Here is a 16,454-nt window from a genome sequence, read left to right as displayed (position 1 = left end):
ATCCACAGTCCATTGGCCAGGACAGTCATGGAAGGCTGAGAAATAACTTCCAGCTGTATGCTTGGATACCTGAGATTCTTGATTCTAAAAGTTGAGGATTTTCATCAATTTTGGAAGATTCATCACCTTTGTCTCTAAATATTTCACCTGCCCGACTCTTTGCTCTCCTTCCAGGACTCCAGTTAAGGCTGTTTGAGATTGTCACACAGGTCTAATGCTCAAGTTTTTTGTCTTTTGATCAATTTTACAAATCAATTTGATGAACTATGACTTTTTAGCAATTTGACTCTTCCAATCAATGACTGAAATAGCTCTCTCCATTTAACTTTTTAAAAATTTCAGCAACATTTTACAAGTTTTAAGGGTAGAGTTTTTGCATATATTTTGTTAAATTATTTAAATATTTTTAATGCTACTGTAGTAGATGACTTTTTTTAAAATTTCATAGTTTGTTAGTTGCTAGTATAAAGAATGAATATTGTTAAAATGACCACACTGCCCAAGGCAATCTATAGATTTGATGCAGTTGCTATCAAAATACCAATGGTATTTTTCACAGAACTAGAACAAATAACTTCAAAATTTATATGGAAACACGAAAGACCCCAATTAGCCAAAACAACTTTGAGAAGGAAGAACAGAGCTAGAGGGATCATGCTCCCTGACTTCAGACTATACTACAAAGCTACAGTAATCAAAACAGTATGGTACCGGCACAAAAACAGACACACAGATCAATGGAACAGGATAGAGAGCCCAGAAATAAACCTATGCACTTATGGTCATACGGTCAGTTAATCTACGACAAAAGAGGCAAGAATATACAATGGAGAAAAGATAGTCTCTTCAATAAGTGGTGCTGGGAAAACTGGACAGCTGCATGTAAAAGTCTGAAATTAGAACATTCTCTAACACCATGTACAAAAACAAACTCCAAATGGATTAAAGACTTAAATGTAAGACGGGATCCTATAAAACTCCTAGAGGAAAAACATAGGCAGAGCACTCTTTGACATAAATAGCAGCAATATGTTTTTGGATCCGCCTCCTAAAGTAAAGGAAATAAAAAATAAACAACTGAGGTCTAATTAAACTTAAAATATTTTGCACAGCAAAGGAAACTATCAACCAAACAAAAAGATGAGCCACCGAATGGGAGAAAATATGCAAATGATATGACCAATAAGAAATTAATATCCAACATATATAAATAGCTCATAAATATTCAACATATATGAACAGCTCATACAAAACAGCAACATCAAAAAAACCAAACAACCTGATTAAAAAAATGGGCAGAATAACTGAATAGACATTTCTCCGAAGAGTAAATGCAGATGGTCAACAGGCATAGGAAAAGGTGCTTAACATCACTAATCATCAGGGAAATGCAAATCAAAACCACAACGGGATATCACCTCACACCGATCAGAATGGCTATCCTCAAAAAGAACACAAATAACAAATGTTGGCGAGTATGTGGTGAAAAGGGAACCTTCATACACTGTTGGTGAGAATGTAAACTGGTGCAGCTGCTTTGGAAGACAGCATGGAGGTTCCTTAAACTAAAAATAGAGCTACTATATGATCCAGCAATCCCACTGTTAGGTATATATCCAACAAAAACAAAAACACTAATTCGAAAAGATAAATGCACCCCAATGTTCATAGCAGCACTATTTACAATAGCCAAGACATGGAAGCAACCTAAATGTCCATCAACAGATGAATGGGTAAAGAAGATGTGGTATATATACGCAATGGAATATTACATGGCCACAAAAAAGAACGAGATTTTGTCATTTGCAGCAACTTGGATGGACTTGGAGCACATTATCCTAAGTGAAATAAGTCAAACAGAGAAATAAATACTGTGTGATATCACTTATACGTGGAATCTAAATACAACAAACTAGTGAATATAACAAAAAAGAAGCAGACTCACAGATATAGAGAACAAACACTGGTAATGGCTACCAGTGGGGAGAGGAGGGGGAGGGGCACCCTAGGGGTAGGGGAGTGGGAGGTAAAAACTATTGGGTGTAAGATAGGCTACAAGGATGTATGTTACGACACGGGGAAGATAGCCAATATTTTGTAATGACTGTAAATGGAATGTAACCTTTATATATATATATATATATATATATATATACACACACACATAAATAAATTTATTTATTTTTGATTGCGTTGGGTCTTCGTTGCTGCATGCAGACTTTCTTTTTTTTAGTTGCAGCGAGCGGGGGCTACTCTTCGTTGCGCTGCACAGGCCTCTCATTAAGGTGGCTTCTCTTGTTGCAGAGCACGGGCTCTAGGTGCGCAGGCTCAGTAGTTGTGGCACATGGGCTTAGTTGCTCTGCAGCATGTGGGATCTCCCCGGACGAGGGCTCAAACCCGTGTCCCCTGCATTGGCAGGCGGATTCTTAACCACTGCGCCACCAGGGAAGCCCCAGAATGCAACCTTTAAAAATTCTATTAAAGGAAATGGAATCAATTTTTGTACACTGATCTTTTATCCTGTAATCTTACAGATTGGCTTGTTAGTTCTAGATTTTTTGGTAGACTGAACAGGGTTTTTAGTTGCACGTGTATCCAATGTTTTTATTAAAGCATAACATGGGCCACCATGATTCCAGCGCCTGAAATCAATTTCCTTATTTCTCTGTCCAGCTGCTAAACCAATGCCATGTATTTTTTTTTTGCGGTACGCGGGCCTCTCACTGTTGTGGCCTCTCCCGTTGCGGAGCACAGGCTCTGGACGCACAGGCTCAGCGGCCATGGATCACAGGCCTAGCTGCTCCACAGCATGTGGGATCTTCCTGGACCGAGGCACAAACCTGTGTCCCCTGCATCGGCAGGCGGACTCTCAACCACTGTGCCACCAGGGAAGCCCGCCATGTATTTTATTTTAGCTGTTTGCTACAGCCGTACCTCACTTTCAGGAACTAATGTCTATATTAGTCAGGGTAGGTTAATTGCTGTATAAAAAATCCTAAAATTTCAGTGGCTTAAATATAATAAAAAGAGTTCTTTCTTACTTTTTGTGGTTTTGTCCAAAGTGGTTTTATTAGGAGGTCATTAAATCATCAGTGATCTGGGCTTCTTCATCAGAGTCCTTCATCAGTTCTTCCACATGTGGACAGAAATTTAGGGGAGAGAGTGTGGATCAAAGTATGTGAGTTTTGTTTTAGGGGTCAGGTCTGGCTATATTTAACTGCAAAGAAAGCTAGGACATATAATCTAGTCCTGTACTCAGCAAGAACAGGAAATGGCTACAGGGAATATCCACCCAGTCCTTGCCACATGTGGCATTACCCCCATTTTACAGATAAGAAAACTGAGGCTTGAGAGGTTAAGTGATCTTCCAGCTTTTACAGTCATAAACAACAGAGCCTCGAACTGAACCCCAATATGGCTGACTCCAAAGTCATGCTCTGAATCGCTCTGCTATGGATAATGCTTTCTCTCCTACTGACTCACTGGCCTGTGCAATCTTAAGACCTGTGGCAATCTTTTCCCCCTTAGAAGGGTTTCCTCCAAGCATCCACTTTTTCCTTCTGGTTCTGGCTTTTATTAATGGGTAATTTGTTCGCTTATAAGCATCCTGGTCCACGGGCTTAGTCTTCAGCAGATAAAGAGTCTGAGAGCCATGGCAATAAGCCATAAGAAGACATCGAAACAGAACACAAAGAGACATAGAAGCAGATATCAAGTGGTTTATTGACAGGGTATCTGCCCTCCAGTGTTGTTTTACAAGTATTGTCAAATGCAAAGTGTCTCAGTAGAAGAGACCACATCTATAGATCAGCGCGTGTAAAGAAAGCACTTAAGAATGGGAATTAGGACTTCCCTGGTGGCGCAGTGTATAAGAATCTGCCTGCCAATGCAGGGGACACCGGTTTGATCCCTGGTCTGGGAAGATCTCACGCGCTGTGGAGCAACTAAGCCCGTGCACCACAACTACAGAGCCTGTGCTCTAGAGCCTGCGAGACACAACTACTAAGCCCACGTGCCACGACTACTGAGCCCACACGCCACAACTACTAAAGCCCGGACGCCTAGAGGCCGTGCTCCGCAACAAGAGAAGCCACCGCAGGGAGAAGCCCACGCACCGCAACAAAGAGTAGCCCCCCACCCCCGCTTGCCACAACTAGAGAAAGCCCACGCGCAGCAACGAAGACCAACGCAGCCACAAAAATAAAAAATAAAGTGTATCCAAGCTGCTTTAAAAACAAAAAAAAGAATGGGCATTAGATGGCCTCCTTACCAAACCAGCCTTGTCCTGCTGTCGCACAGCCAGCCAAAACGCTGAGACGCCGAAGTTCACAGCAAAGAGGGTTCTTCGCAAGGCAGCCGAGCAGAGAATATGGGAGAAAAATCTCAGATCTCAAACCTGCCTCCCCAAAGGCGAGGGGCTTGGGGTATTCACGGGATGACGAATAAACAAGCAGGGCGGTGTGAAGCGCGGGCGCACGGGGAAAGGTTATGGGAAAAAGGTGCGGGAATCATGGTTCTGCGCAGGCGTTAACTAAGCTACGGGTCCCTGCAGGTGCCCAGCTGGAGAATCGCCGGTCCTATCCAGTTTTAACTGGTTAAGCTGAACTAGAGGCAGCTGCAGCTCCAAGTTCCTGGAAAACAACTCGGGCAAAGATCTTGCTGTTCGGGCTACGTGCGGCTTGGAGGCCACGCAAGCGTTAAAGCGATCGTGATTAGTGAAGGCAGGTGGAGTGGATTTGACTCATCACGCACCGTTTCAGTCTCACAGAACTGGAGGACTGTCTCGCTCCTGGCTGTTTCTTCCCTATAGAGTGAGGATTAGGGTTGTTGCTGAACAGTGGGTTTTTTCCCACCCTCAAGCAGTGCCAGGCAGTGTAAGGAACATAGATCTTCTAAGGAATATCTATTGGAGGCCGTTTGCATGGACCAAGTTGGACCTAAAGCGTGCCAGGGGGGAGGGGGGAGGGTCCGAGGGTCCGAGGCTCCTTCGTTAAAGCTGAGTACTGGCAGAAGGGTGGGACTGCGCACAGTGAAGAGGTCATGAGGACACCCACCCCACCAGTGTTACATTTACCCTTTGCTCTTACTGTATTCTCTGCTTTTATACTTATATTCGCTTAAGCTTAGCTATTCCAGGAAAGAGTTAGAAAACATGTAAGTCAGACTCTCACAAAAAAAATGTAGTACACCTGGCTGTTTGGAACCGTCTCTTGGGCACGACATCCACTACACAACAACGTGCCCCCAAAGCAAGGGGAGCTTGGTGACGTGGGAGCACCTCCCCCCAAGGCCAAAGCCCCAGTGGGCAGAGTCCCGAGCTGGCTGCCGGGTGAGAGCACCATCTATCTGTGGCTTGGCCCTCCTCCAGGGGCTCCTCGGCTCTGCTGGGAAATAGCACTTGTTATGGGCGTCTAGAACTCTGCTTCCTGTTCATTATCAGTTCAAGGAAAGAATCTGTTTTTTTAATTTCCCCAGTATTGAATGTGCTTGGAGGAACATACTGAGCGCAATACGTTTGTCTTTTCACTTTAGATTCATATAATTTGCTGGAGACGCTGGTGGGTAGATCCTTAGACACAGCTGCACTGCATTCCCCTGTTGACACGCTCTTATCTCACTTGGAATATAGGGTCTGCTTCTCCCTCCATTTCCATGGACTATGATCCCTGGCAGTGCATTTCTAACTTAAAAAAAAGTATGTTGGAAGCATTCTGAATTCTGTCACAATCTTTGGCATGGGTTTTTATGGAACTTGAATTTTGGTTGAGTTGCATTTAACCTTGGCTGCATTTAGGGTTTATTAGTATTACCTGAATTCTGGGAGACACGGAATTTGGAGGGTGGGAAGGTGGGTGGATTGGACAATAACACGGGCTGAGTAGTTTATTTATCCAAATATTTCTTGACTTCCTACTCTGCCCGGCAGGGTAACAGATGCCCTAGAAATAGAGATGAAAGACAAATCCTTACCTGCAAGGATTTTGTGGTTCCATGGGGAAGGAAAATCAGGAAAGAAAGGGTGACAGTATGGCATAATGAGAATTACGCACAAGGGGTTGGGAACCTGGGCGAGGGACACCCACCTCATCAGGAGCCTGAGGATAAGCTTCCCAGAAAAATGACTCAGGCTGGTTCTTGAAGGGCACAGGTGTGAGAAAAGCAGGAGGATCCCAGGTAGGGGGCGGATGCTTGACAGAAAGAGCTCTGGATACAGGAAGGGATGGGGTGGGCGCAGGGCCTTACTCCTCTGAGGCTGAAGGGAGAAAGAGGTGTGAGGCACAGGTTTGTGGGAAGGGGAGGGGTTGAGAGAGCCCTGCGGTGGCCTGGATTTCTCTGGGTTACTCTGGAGGGTAAGGGTTGGGGGTGGAGAGAGTGGTGGGTTTCCAAGTAGCCACAGATGGAGCGGATGAGCACAGACGCTGGCCCGAGGTTCCCGCAGTTCTGGGAGTCTGGGTGGAGAAGCAGAGCTGTAGATGGTTGAAGTGGGTAGCAGGGAGCTGAGGGTATGGCTGAGAAGATGGGTGGAGTTTAGGCTGGTTGGGGACCTTGTGAAACCAGGAGGCACAGAAAAGGCAGGCCCAGGAGCCTGGCAGTCCTCAGGCCCGAGAACACTGGCCATGGAAGCCAGGATAAGAGGGCTGGGTGAGGATATTGGAGTTGCTGGGAGTGTTAAAATGGTGCAGCCGCTGTGGAAAAGTCTGGCAGTTCCTCAAAAAGTTAAGAATTACCATACAATCCAGCAATTCCACTTGCAGGTGTATGTCTTAAAGAATTGAAAGCTGGGACACAGATGCTTACACACCAGTGTTCAAGCACCATGATTCACAGAAGCCAAAAGGTGGAAACCACTCACTTATCCATCAACAGATGAATGGATAAACAAAATGTGTATACAGACAATGGAATGTTATCAGACTTAAAAAGGAATAAAATTCTGGTATACGCTATAAGATAAATAGATGAACCTTGAAAACACTGTTGAGTAAAATAAGCCATACATAAAAGGGCAAATATTGTACGATTCCACTCAAATGATGTAGCTAGAGAAGGGAAATTCAGAGACAGAAAGTAGAAGGGTGGCTGCCAAACAGAAGGGGAAATGGGGAGTTATGGTTTAATGGGCACAGAGAGTCTGTTTGGGATGATGACATTTCTAGAAAGAGCTAGTGGTGATGTTTGCACAACATTGTTAATTTAATTAATGCCACTAACGGTACACTTTATTTAAAAATTTTTTTAAAAAAATATTTTTTTTATTTTTTATTGAAGTACAGTTTATTTATTTATTTATTTGTCCACGCCCCGTGGCATGCGGGATCTTAGTTCCCTGACCAGGGATGGAACCCGTGTCCCCTGCATTGGGAGCTTGGAGTCTTAACCACTGGATTGCCAGGGAAGTCCCTCTAACAGTACACTTTAAAGTGGGTAAAATGGTAAATTTTATGTTATGTACTGACTTTACCACAATAACAATAATGTTTAAAAAAATGACTGCTGGGGCTTCCCTGGTGGCGCAGTGGTTGAGAGCCCCTCTGCCGATGCAGGGGACGTGAGTTCGTGCCCCGGTCCGGGAGGATCCCACATGCCGTGGGGCGGCTGGGCCTGTGAGCCGTGGCCGCTGAGCCTGCGCGTCCGGAGCCTGTGCTCCGCAACGAGAGAGGCCGCAACAGTGAGAGGCCCGCGTACCGAAAAAAAAACACACACACAAAAACTGTTGGAAGGGTGAGAAGGCCGTCAGAGGGGATGGTGACTCACCGTGGTGGAGCTCCGGTGGGCCGTCCCGGGGAGGACCTGGTGGTGAGGCCGGCGAGCTAGAGGCTGCCTGGCACTGAAGTCTCGCGAGAGGGCAAGGCCCGGGTGCAAAGGATGTCGGCTCCGCACCCAGATCCGGGATGAACTTGGGAAGCTCTTCGGATGGCAGGTGACAGCAACGCCTTAGGCCTCAGGGATGGAGCTGGGGAGCCGTGAGGGTTGGAACGGCTCGGGAGAGTTAGTGGCAGTGAGCATGCTCCCCGCCCTCCGCCCAGCTGCCCGGGAGCAGGTAGTGAAACGACCTCAAAGCCCGCCCTCCACCGCCACACATAGTGGCAAATTTTAAATGCAGTGGTGGGTTGCGAACATGTTCAGAGGTATTGAATACTCTCCGGAGGGCTAAATAACTTACAAAAGATGTGGCTGGTAACGATAACCTCTGTAGCCTCAGAACTGGTCTGGTTCTAGAATAAACAAGCATGCCAGGCTGAGTGTACAGTGATTCCAAACAGTTTAATGTAATTCCAAGACAAAGTGTGATTACATTTCTACACATATACAATATGCATATGTGAGTTTACAAATTTTAATTAATAACTCGCTTCACCTCAGAGACCGAAAAAATGATCAAAAAGAAACTGTAAGTAACAAGCTATAACATAGTTCACCACAACGGGACCCCCCTTTCTCACCCTACAGTTAGTAATATTACAATTAAAATAACTATATTCTTCTATAATTTTTTTCTGTTAAAATCATCTCATAAATTTACAATGCTATTATTAGTTTCCAAGACTAATATAAGTTCACTCCATTTTTCTACAACGAAAATGATCATTAATTTAGAAGCACACGACGTCATGATGAAAAACACAAGCATTTTAGTAGCAAGGACTTGATCAGTTAAGAATTATTTTTCTTGTAAAACATTCTAAAGCCAAGTAAAATATCCATTCTTATACCTATAATATGAGACTAAGGGATAGGTTACATATAGGCCTACAACACATTGGTTTGTCTTTTTAAAAAAGTAGACATTTATAAATAAAAAAAGAAAAGAGGGACAATTCACATAGGAAGAAGAGGTACACGAGAAAATACTGTTGCACGCAATAATTTTCACAAAGATTAACATGGATTAACACTTTTTATTACAGAAACCGTACAGTGAAGGAACACAACAGGCCAGGGCTTCCATAGGGTAATTGAGCTGAGATGACCTGGTAGAGAAAGATCTGGGCGAGATGGCCCTGGGGAGGAACCGCGTTCCTGGGACCGGTGACCAAGCCTCACCGGGCCTCCTCTTCCCTGCTCTCATTCTGGGGAGTGCGGCTTTCTATCCAGGGTGTCCTGAATTTGTGGGCAGTTGAAAGGTAAACATTTCTACAGATCCGTTCTCTTTCCATCCTAATGGATACCATTTTTGGAAACATGATATAATATCAGAGGCTGCAGCTCAATAACATGTGGTCAAAGCAAAACAGGATGGAAAATTCCGGTCATTCTGATGTGCTGCCCCCCTCACTCATCTATGCCCTTGTCGCTAGGGACCCAGAGAGCAGCGGCTCCCCTTTGGGGCCACCTGCCTCCACTGTGGCAGGGTGGTGGCCGGGGCCCGGCGCCCGGCCTCAGGCCACGTGCGAAGGTGCAGCCTGGGCCGCCTCGGGCTCCCCCCATCCACCACCCAACGCTGACTCCGACTTCTAAAAGCTCCTCTCCCCCCTTCATCCGTAAAGCTATACTTTTCCTATCAGAAATTTGGTTTGATATATATATACACAAACATATATATCAGCATCTATATCTATACAGTGATTCTACTAGACTGGAAACTCTGCTGCCCCGAAGTATGACTTCCTGGTCTACTTCATTTGGTTAAAAAAAAACGCACAGAAAGAGGATGAGGAGATGCTTTGGGGGCCAGAAATGATTGTGCCCTGGGAAAGCCACAGAAGAAAGCTTTAAATGAGCAGTAACACAACAGTGAAAGGGTGAAAGGTGACAGGGGGAGTGAGACGGTGGGGAGAAACCATGCGCCGCGGTGGCAGCGAACAGGAATATCTGCAGGAAGGGAGGAGGGTGGGGTGAGGTGGGGACACTTTAGGTTCCATCCATAAGTCACAGAAAGCTACGAAGGATGGGCGTGGTCAAGTCACTTTCCATCTCCCAAGTTCTTCCTGAGCCAAACTATTAAAATAATAATAATAATAATAATAACAATAATAACAATAACAGTAAATCCATTGCCCCTTCAACCAAGCAGGCGAGCATCTAACAGGGAGGCAAGATCACCACTCACAAGTCTAAGTGGGTCCTTCTTCCTGGCTCTTGAGAGCTTCCTGGGAGTCCTGGGTGCCTGGGCACGGGGCTGTGGTGACAGCAGGGCAGAGGCCAAGGTGGCCTCGGGGACAGTGACCCAACACAAGAAGGAGGGAGGGAGTGCCAGGAGGTTCATGTGGAGGCTGGCTGAAAGGCAACCAGAGAGCGAGGGCAGAGTCCTTTTTCAGATACAGCGTATGTACTTAAAAAAAAAAAAAAAAAAAAAAGCCAATTTCTATACCTTTATTTTTAAAAAATATGATTAAGCCCCAAAGACCATGACATAAAATTCATTTGGTTAATTAAATCAAAGGGAAAAAACCAAACGGAGGAAAGCAGAGGATAATTAGGAGGGGCAAGATGAAAAATATTTTACAATGACATTTCTAACCAAAAACCGTGATAAGAGCATACTGTCAACAGAGTTCACAGCGAAAAAGCAAATGCATTAAAAACAACCACCAGTTCGTTCCCTGGTCCCAGGTGTTCAGCAGTTTTCAAGGTGTTATCTGCTAAAGGAATGCCCTTCAGATCACAGCAGGTCCTCTGCACCAAGGTTGTGGCACAAGAGAAAAGAAGAAATGAACCAAAACTCTTAGGGAAACTGGCTCCTGCATCATGGTGATGGGCCCTCTCAATTATGACCTCTACTCGGACGGATCTCACTGCTCCTCCCCCCTACCCCCATTGCCCCTCGGTCCCCAGTCCCCTCCTCCCCCACTCAGCAGCACTTACAATCTCTAGCAAAAAATCTAGATCCCACCTCCTAATGACCTAGGCTTTAAAACGAAGTTTGACAAAGAGTGAAAAGGAAACACAACCTTTTACACTTATTTTGTTTTAAAGGAGAAAAGGAACAAATGACAGCAGATAGATGGAAAACCCAACCAATAAGTATGGGCACAGGGGTGTATGACTCTCCCCTGCAAAACGCCAATCAGAATATTGCTGGGGGCCCAGAAATAGCAGCTGTACCTTCGGGGCCACCTGAATCCCAGTGTCTTCTACTGCCCGGTGACTGGAAGTCAGTGGACCGATGAATAAATTAAACATTCAAATCAAGACAGAATCAACAAACCAGGTATCTGTTCTCTCTGCCTCTTCCAAGATGTCAAAGAGAAGGCCTTGACGACCAGTGTGGATACAACGTGGCACGAGATCTTCGCATCTGGCCCAGGCTGTGGACTCACCCCTTCCCTGCTCGACCTGGAAATCCTTTCACATTCTCTCATGTTCCCATGGAAACCAGTAATATGGAAGGCTACACAACAGTACGGGTAGAACACACCTGCCCTGGGGTGCCTTGGGGGAACGTGGCCTCCAGCTAAAGAGGCGAAATTGCTGGGGTTTGAAGATGTCAGTTATAAACAGAAATTTTCTTTAAAAAGTACCAGTTTACATGTAAACTATAAAACACTTTAACTATAAAACGTAGCCAGAAATATGCTTAAGTATCCAGTCAATTATTTAGTTCACGTGTTTTAAAATGTGACTCTCTTGATATCTTAGAAGCCTAACAGCATTTTACAGTAGCTAAAAACATATATACTTAACATGTGCATTTGAAAATCACATTTGATTACAAAACACAAGGAATAATCTCTTCCTTGGTTCCATTTTTGTTGTAAAGATTACCTATTTTCAGAGTTCACTTAAGCAACAATGACCAGGGTGTGCATTAATCGTTATTTTCAGCCCACACAGAGTTCATAGTCTTTTAAATCCCAAGATCAAGCTGGCTACATGATTTCAAAAAAGGCTATAACCAGGATGAATGCCCACATTTGAGGTAATTATTGCCATCAGGTCACAGTTTGTGTAAGATAATGTATCTAAAACCTTCTTTAAAAAAATCTTTAGGTGTTCTGTCAGAATTCCAGAACACCTATTGAATGAAACCAACCAGGATCTCAAATTCTGATCAGCTGGGTTTGCTTCCAATGGAATTTAAGTTCTAGAAGATTCTAGAACTTGTGTAAACTACCTAAGAATTTAGGCAAACATGCCTGGAGCCAGTCAATAAAGTAGTTTTTAAAGTAAAAAAAGAAACGAAAACCCCACCCCAAACAACTGAGGAGATGTTTCATAACAAATGGTGATAGTTTTCTAAAAAATTAAAAATCTAGTCCTAAAGCATTTCTAAATTCTCGCCACCTTTCAAGCAAAGTAAAAATCTTCTGTGTTACTATTAATCTCATGCCTCGGCAAGAGACTCTCCTTCCTTATCTCCTGAAAGTTGGCTAGCTTTTCTCAGTTTACACAACTGTTGCTTTCCATTTCTTTGAGAAGACTATCTCGAAAGAAAACTTTGTTCCTCTTTCTGAAAGTCATCTTGTCTTTCTCCTTCTTCTTCTTCTTCTTTTTTTTTTTTTTTTTTTTTTTTTTTAAGCACAAAGAAAACAGTTCCTGGACACCAGACCCACATACGGTATTTACAAATTTGGTGTGAATCCCGCATCTGGTTCTACCCAGAGCTGAAGAGTGGATCGATTACAGAGACCAGAGTTGTCATATTTATCAGTGCAGTAAAAAATAGCATTTTGAAAAAAATATATACCTTTAGTATTGCCTTTCTAGAATTAACTATAAGCAAGAAAAAAAATTATTTTCTTTTTTAAAGAAAAGAACACTTTTTTTTTCTTCACTCTTATAAGAGTTTGTTGTAGCAGCACTACTAAAGCTAATTGGTACACTGGAAAGGAATAGAAAATGAACTCTACTATGAATCAAGAAACTCCCCTAAGATTTTCTCTAAAAGTCAAACTAATTCTGCCCCTGCTGTTTGGATCCAATTCAGGACTCTCTCTACACACAGACCTTCTGCTGAGTTCCACGCATGGGGCAGGGGTGGCACGGGGCAACGTTCCTTCGAGACCTTTCTTCGCTCACACACCTAGAAGACAGCCGAGGCTGGTGTCTGCGAGCTCGGTTCTGGAGCTGGGCAGGCCCAGGTTCAGGGCTAGGCTCCCCTACTAGCTGTGTGATCCTAGGCTGGTTACCAGCTCACCAAGCCAGCTACCTCATCTGTAAGGGGACTAGTACTGCAGATTTCATAGGGTCGTTATGAAGACGGAAGGACATGGGATAAACGTGAGCGACTGTCAGAACAGTGTTTGGCACACAATCAATGGGAACATCATTAGATGGTCCATCAGAAACACGAGGCCACTTACTGATGCTAATTCAAGAAGTGAAACAATTCGTATTTTAGTAAAGGTCTGATTAACAAAAAACTTCACTAGGAACTTGGGGATTTGGGGCCACCATGGTATTTTCTTTCCTTTAACGCATGCTGCTTTCTTAGAGGGTCAGCTGTCTCATCAACTCCTTCCTCTGTAAATGGGGGAGGGGGTGTTGTAAATGGCGTGATCTGAGGGCGCCACGAGCTCACACAGGGCTTGGCACGAGCCTGGAGTACTGAAAGCACTCAGCAAATGGTGGCTCTTATTCACTGGAGGAATGTGACAAGTTTTACCAAGAAGAGACAGTCAACATAGCATTCTAATGCAAGGGCCTGTGATTAGGGGCTCTCGAAGGCTTGCAGGAGTCAAGCTGGGGCACCAGGAAGCTCCCTGCTGGTAGAGGTACCCAGAGCAAGCGTGCCCCACAGGAGGGTCGCTTCTCTGTAAATTCTCACTGGGTCTCAAGGGAAGAACTGGCTTGGAGCTGGCTCTCCTGGGCTTCTGGAAGCTGCAGGAAGGATGTGAGCAGCCTTTCCTAGGTTGGGTCACTCTAGTGAGCGAGGGCGCCGAAAGCCTCCAAAAGGTTTCTACTGCGTTTAAATGTCATTTCACCGTCTCCACTTCTCCACTGAGTCCAGTCTGTGGAGATCAGAAGTGAGCGTCCTAAGGCAGCAAAGCACTGACACCCCGAGTCCGGCCCCAGCGTGCACCGGACCCTGATGCGGCCGCACCTCCTGGCAGAAGGTCTGCTCTGGCTGATGCCCGAGGTAACGTGAGGTTAGTTAAGCCCACAGATCCGTGCGGTGCCTCCAGTTTCCCAACAGCAGCAGCATTTAGGGTTACGAACCTCCACTCCTCTTACAAGATGAGCACAGTTTTAAAATAAAAGCAAAAAAAAAAAAAAAAAAAATTCCAAGTCAGGATAGAGACGAAAGAGAGAGACAAATGGGATCGCATCTCTGACAAAGTCATTATTGCCGGGAGAGGAACGCCACTCTGTCCATATCTGGGGTGTCTTTGACAAGGGTTCTTTGGCTAAAGAAAGGAAGACTTTCACTTTCCTTTCCAATTTGGTTAGGACAGCTCGGGCCTGCTCAACTCTGAGGCTTCCCCATCTGAAATCTGTAAGACACACCAGAAGGAAAAGACAGAGGAGAAAAGGGAGGGGAGCATGCATGGCCCTGGCTGGCATATTTCTTGGCAGAATTGCTTGGGCTGGCGTTGAGCGGCACCCGGCGAGGCCCGTGACCTGCGGAAGGAGCCCCGGCCTCTCTGCTGCGCCCTCCCTGCTGCTTGGGGGCACCTCGCTTTCCTCTTCTGTCTGTTCTGTCCCAGCAGCTGCTGAACAGGCCAGCGAGAGCCCCACATCCTACCCCGCCCCAGCGCCAGAGAACCCGGGAGGAAAGCTGGGGCGAGCCCGTCGGCGCACCGCGTTTCATCAACCACAGCCCATCAGCAATAGCTACGTAAGCCTCCTCATATCCTTCCTCCAGTTTCCAAGAAAGTCTGCTCCACTCGCTCACACGCACTCACACAACCCAAATCCTCCACCGCAAGCTTGTTCCAAAATGAGTGTTTGCAACACCAAAGGTCTGGTCAAGGGAAATCCGCCCGTTAGCAGCTGGGCTGATCTCACCTTCCCTTCCTTACATCCCACAATCTGGTGTTTGGGCGGGTTGAGTCTTCCAGGGTGAAGAGGACAAGGCCAGCTGGCTCCCACAGCCCGCCAGCCACCCACCGCCAGTAAGGCCGGAATGCAAATACAGTCCAGGAGACAACCGCTGGTTGACCCCAACCCTTCTCTTCCCTCTGCACTCCATCAACCACATGTTCCACTTCACAGTATTAACCGGCCCCAAGCCTCAGACTCTCGCACCCATCGGCCTGCTCACCCCTCTCCTTGGAAACAGCCAAAACATCACGGAAGAGCCCCTAAGCGCAGAGATACGGGTGCAAATACCCAGAGGGGTCTGCGAGACCCCACCGAGCAGAAGCAAATCGACCTGCGGTTCCTAAGGCTCCAGTTACGAGGTTCTCCTTGCCCGGTCCTTTTCAACCTTCCCTTTTAGCCTTAACCACGTTTCCTCAGTAAAGAGAGATGGAGTCAATTCCACAGCAGATGATGTTCTAAGCTGTCTGTGATCTAAACAAGGACTAGGTCTGCATTCCTCTACATGAGAGCTGGGTCTTAGGGACGGCGGCCTTTTATTCATCCTACTGGCCAGGGCGACTCGGAGCTGGAGGGCAGGATGGGAGCTGGGGCAGATGCTGAGGAAGCCCACGCAGGGGCTGGCCTCTCCCACTGGGGTCTTCTCCTGGGGCTTCGGAACCACAGCTCTGTGCTCGGCTGGAAAAGGAAGGCAGATAGCGACTCGGGGAGGGCGCTAATGTTTGCTGAGCGGCTCTGGGCTGGGCATGGCCTGGTGTCTCCCTTCATTAGCTTCAGTGAAGCCAGCCATTCCAGACCTTCCTTTACCCACCCGGGGCCCGGCAGTTTCTGGGTTTGGTGGGTCGCGTGTAGGCACCTCAAGCTGATTTAAAAAGTCCACGGCACACAGCACCGTGCCCTAAGGGGCACAGTCGGAGCCCCGTGGGCCCGGCTCGAGGCCCCACTGTGCCCCTCCGTCGGCCAACTATTTCAGGGGGGCAGCAGCCTGCAATGTCCAAGGAGCTGCTGGACTTTTGTCAGTGTTCCTCTGGCCTCCTATTAACCCTCCACCTTTTTTTTGGCTCCATAGTTTGTCCCTACAATTGTGTGCTGAGAACATGTACCGGGGTTCGGGGGGCACTGAAGAAGTGGGCAGTGTGGTTAGTGAGAGGAAGGGAGGCTGACGTTTCCCAGGGGAAGGTACCACCTGCCTAGCACTTTCCATCAGCTTGTTTACCTCCAGTGGCTTCTAGGAGGGGTCAGTTATCTCTGCACCGAAGGATGTAAGCCATACTCCTGGTGTGCTGATGGGAAAAGGGGGAGACATTTGGGAAAGGGGCTGAGTCAGCTCTGGGCAGAGTTTTTTTTTTTTTTTTTTTTGCTTGACAGGTCAGTATCAGACACGAGGCATGCCCAGGATCTACTTAGCAGGTTTCAGAAGCACAGGGAACATGGGAGAGGACCACGGCTAAGGGTTCAGCCCATGAGATGCCTCCTCAGATCTCCTCTCAGGCCACTGAGAATCTAGAAGAATACAGCATTGATGGTGACCA

This window comes from Grampus griseus (assembly GCF_964374135.1).
Source record: "Grampus griseus genome assembly, chromosome: 9".
Classification (NCBI taxonomy): domain Eukaryota; kingdom Metazoa; phylum Chordata; class Mammalia; order Artiodactyla; family Delphinidae; genus Grampus; species Grampus griseus.
The sequence above is the reverse complement of the archived record's forward strand: the minus strand, read 5'-3'. Positions refer to the sequence as shown.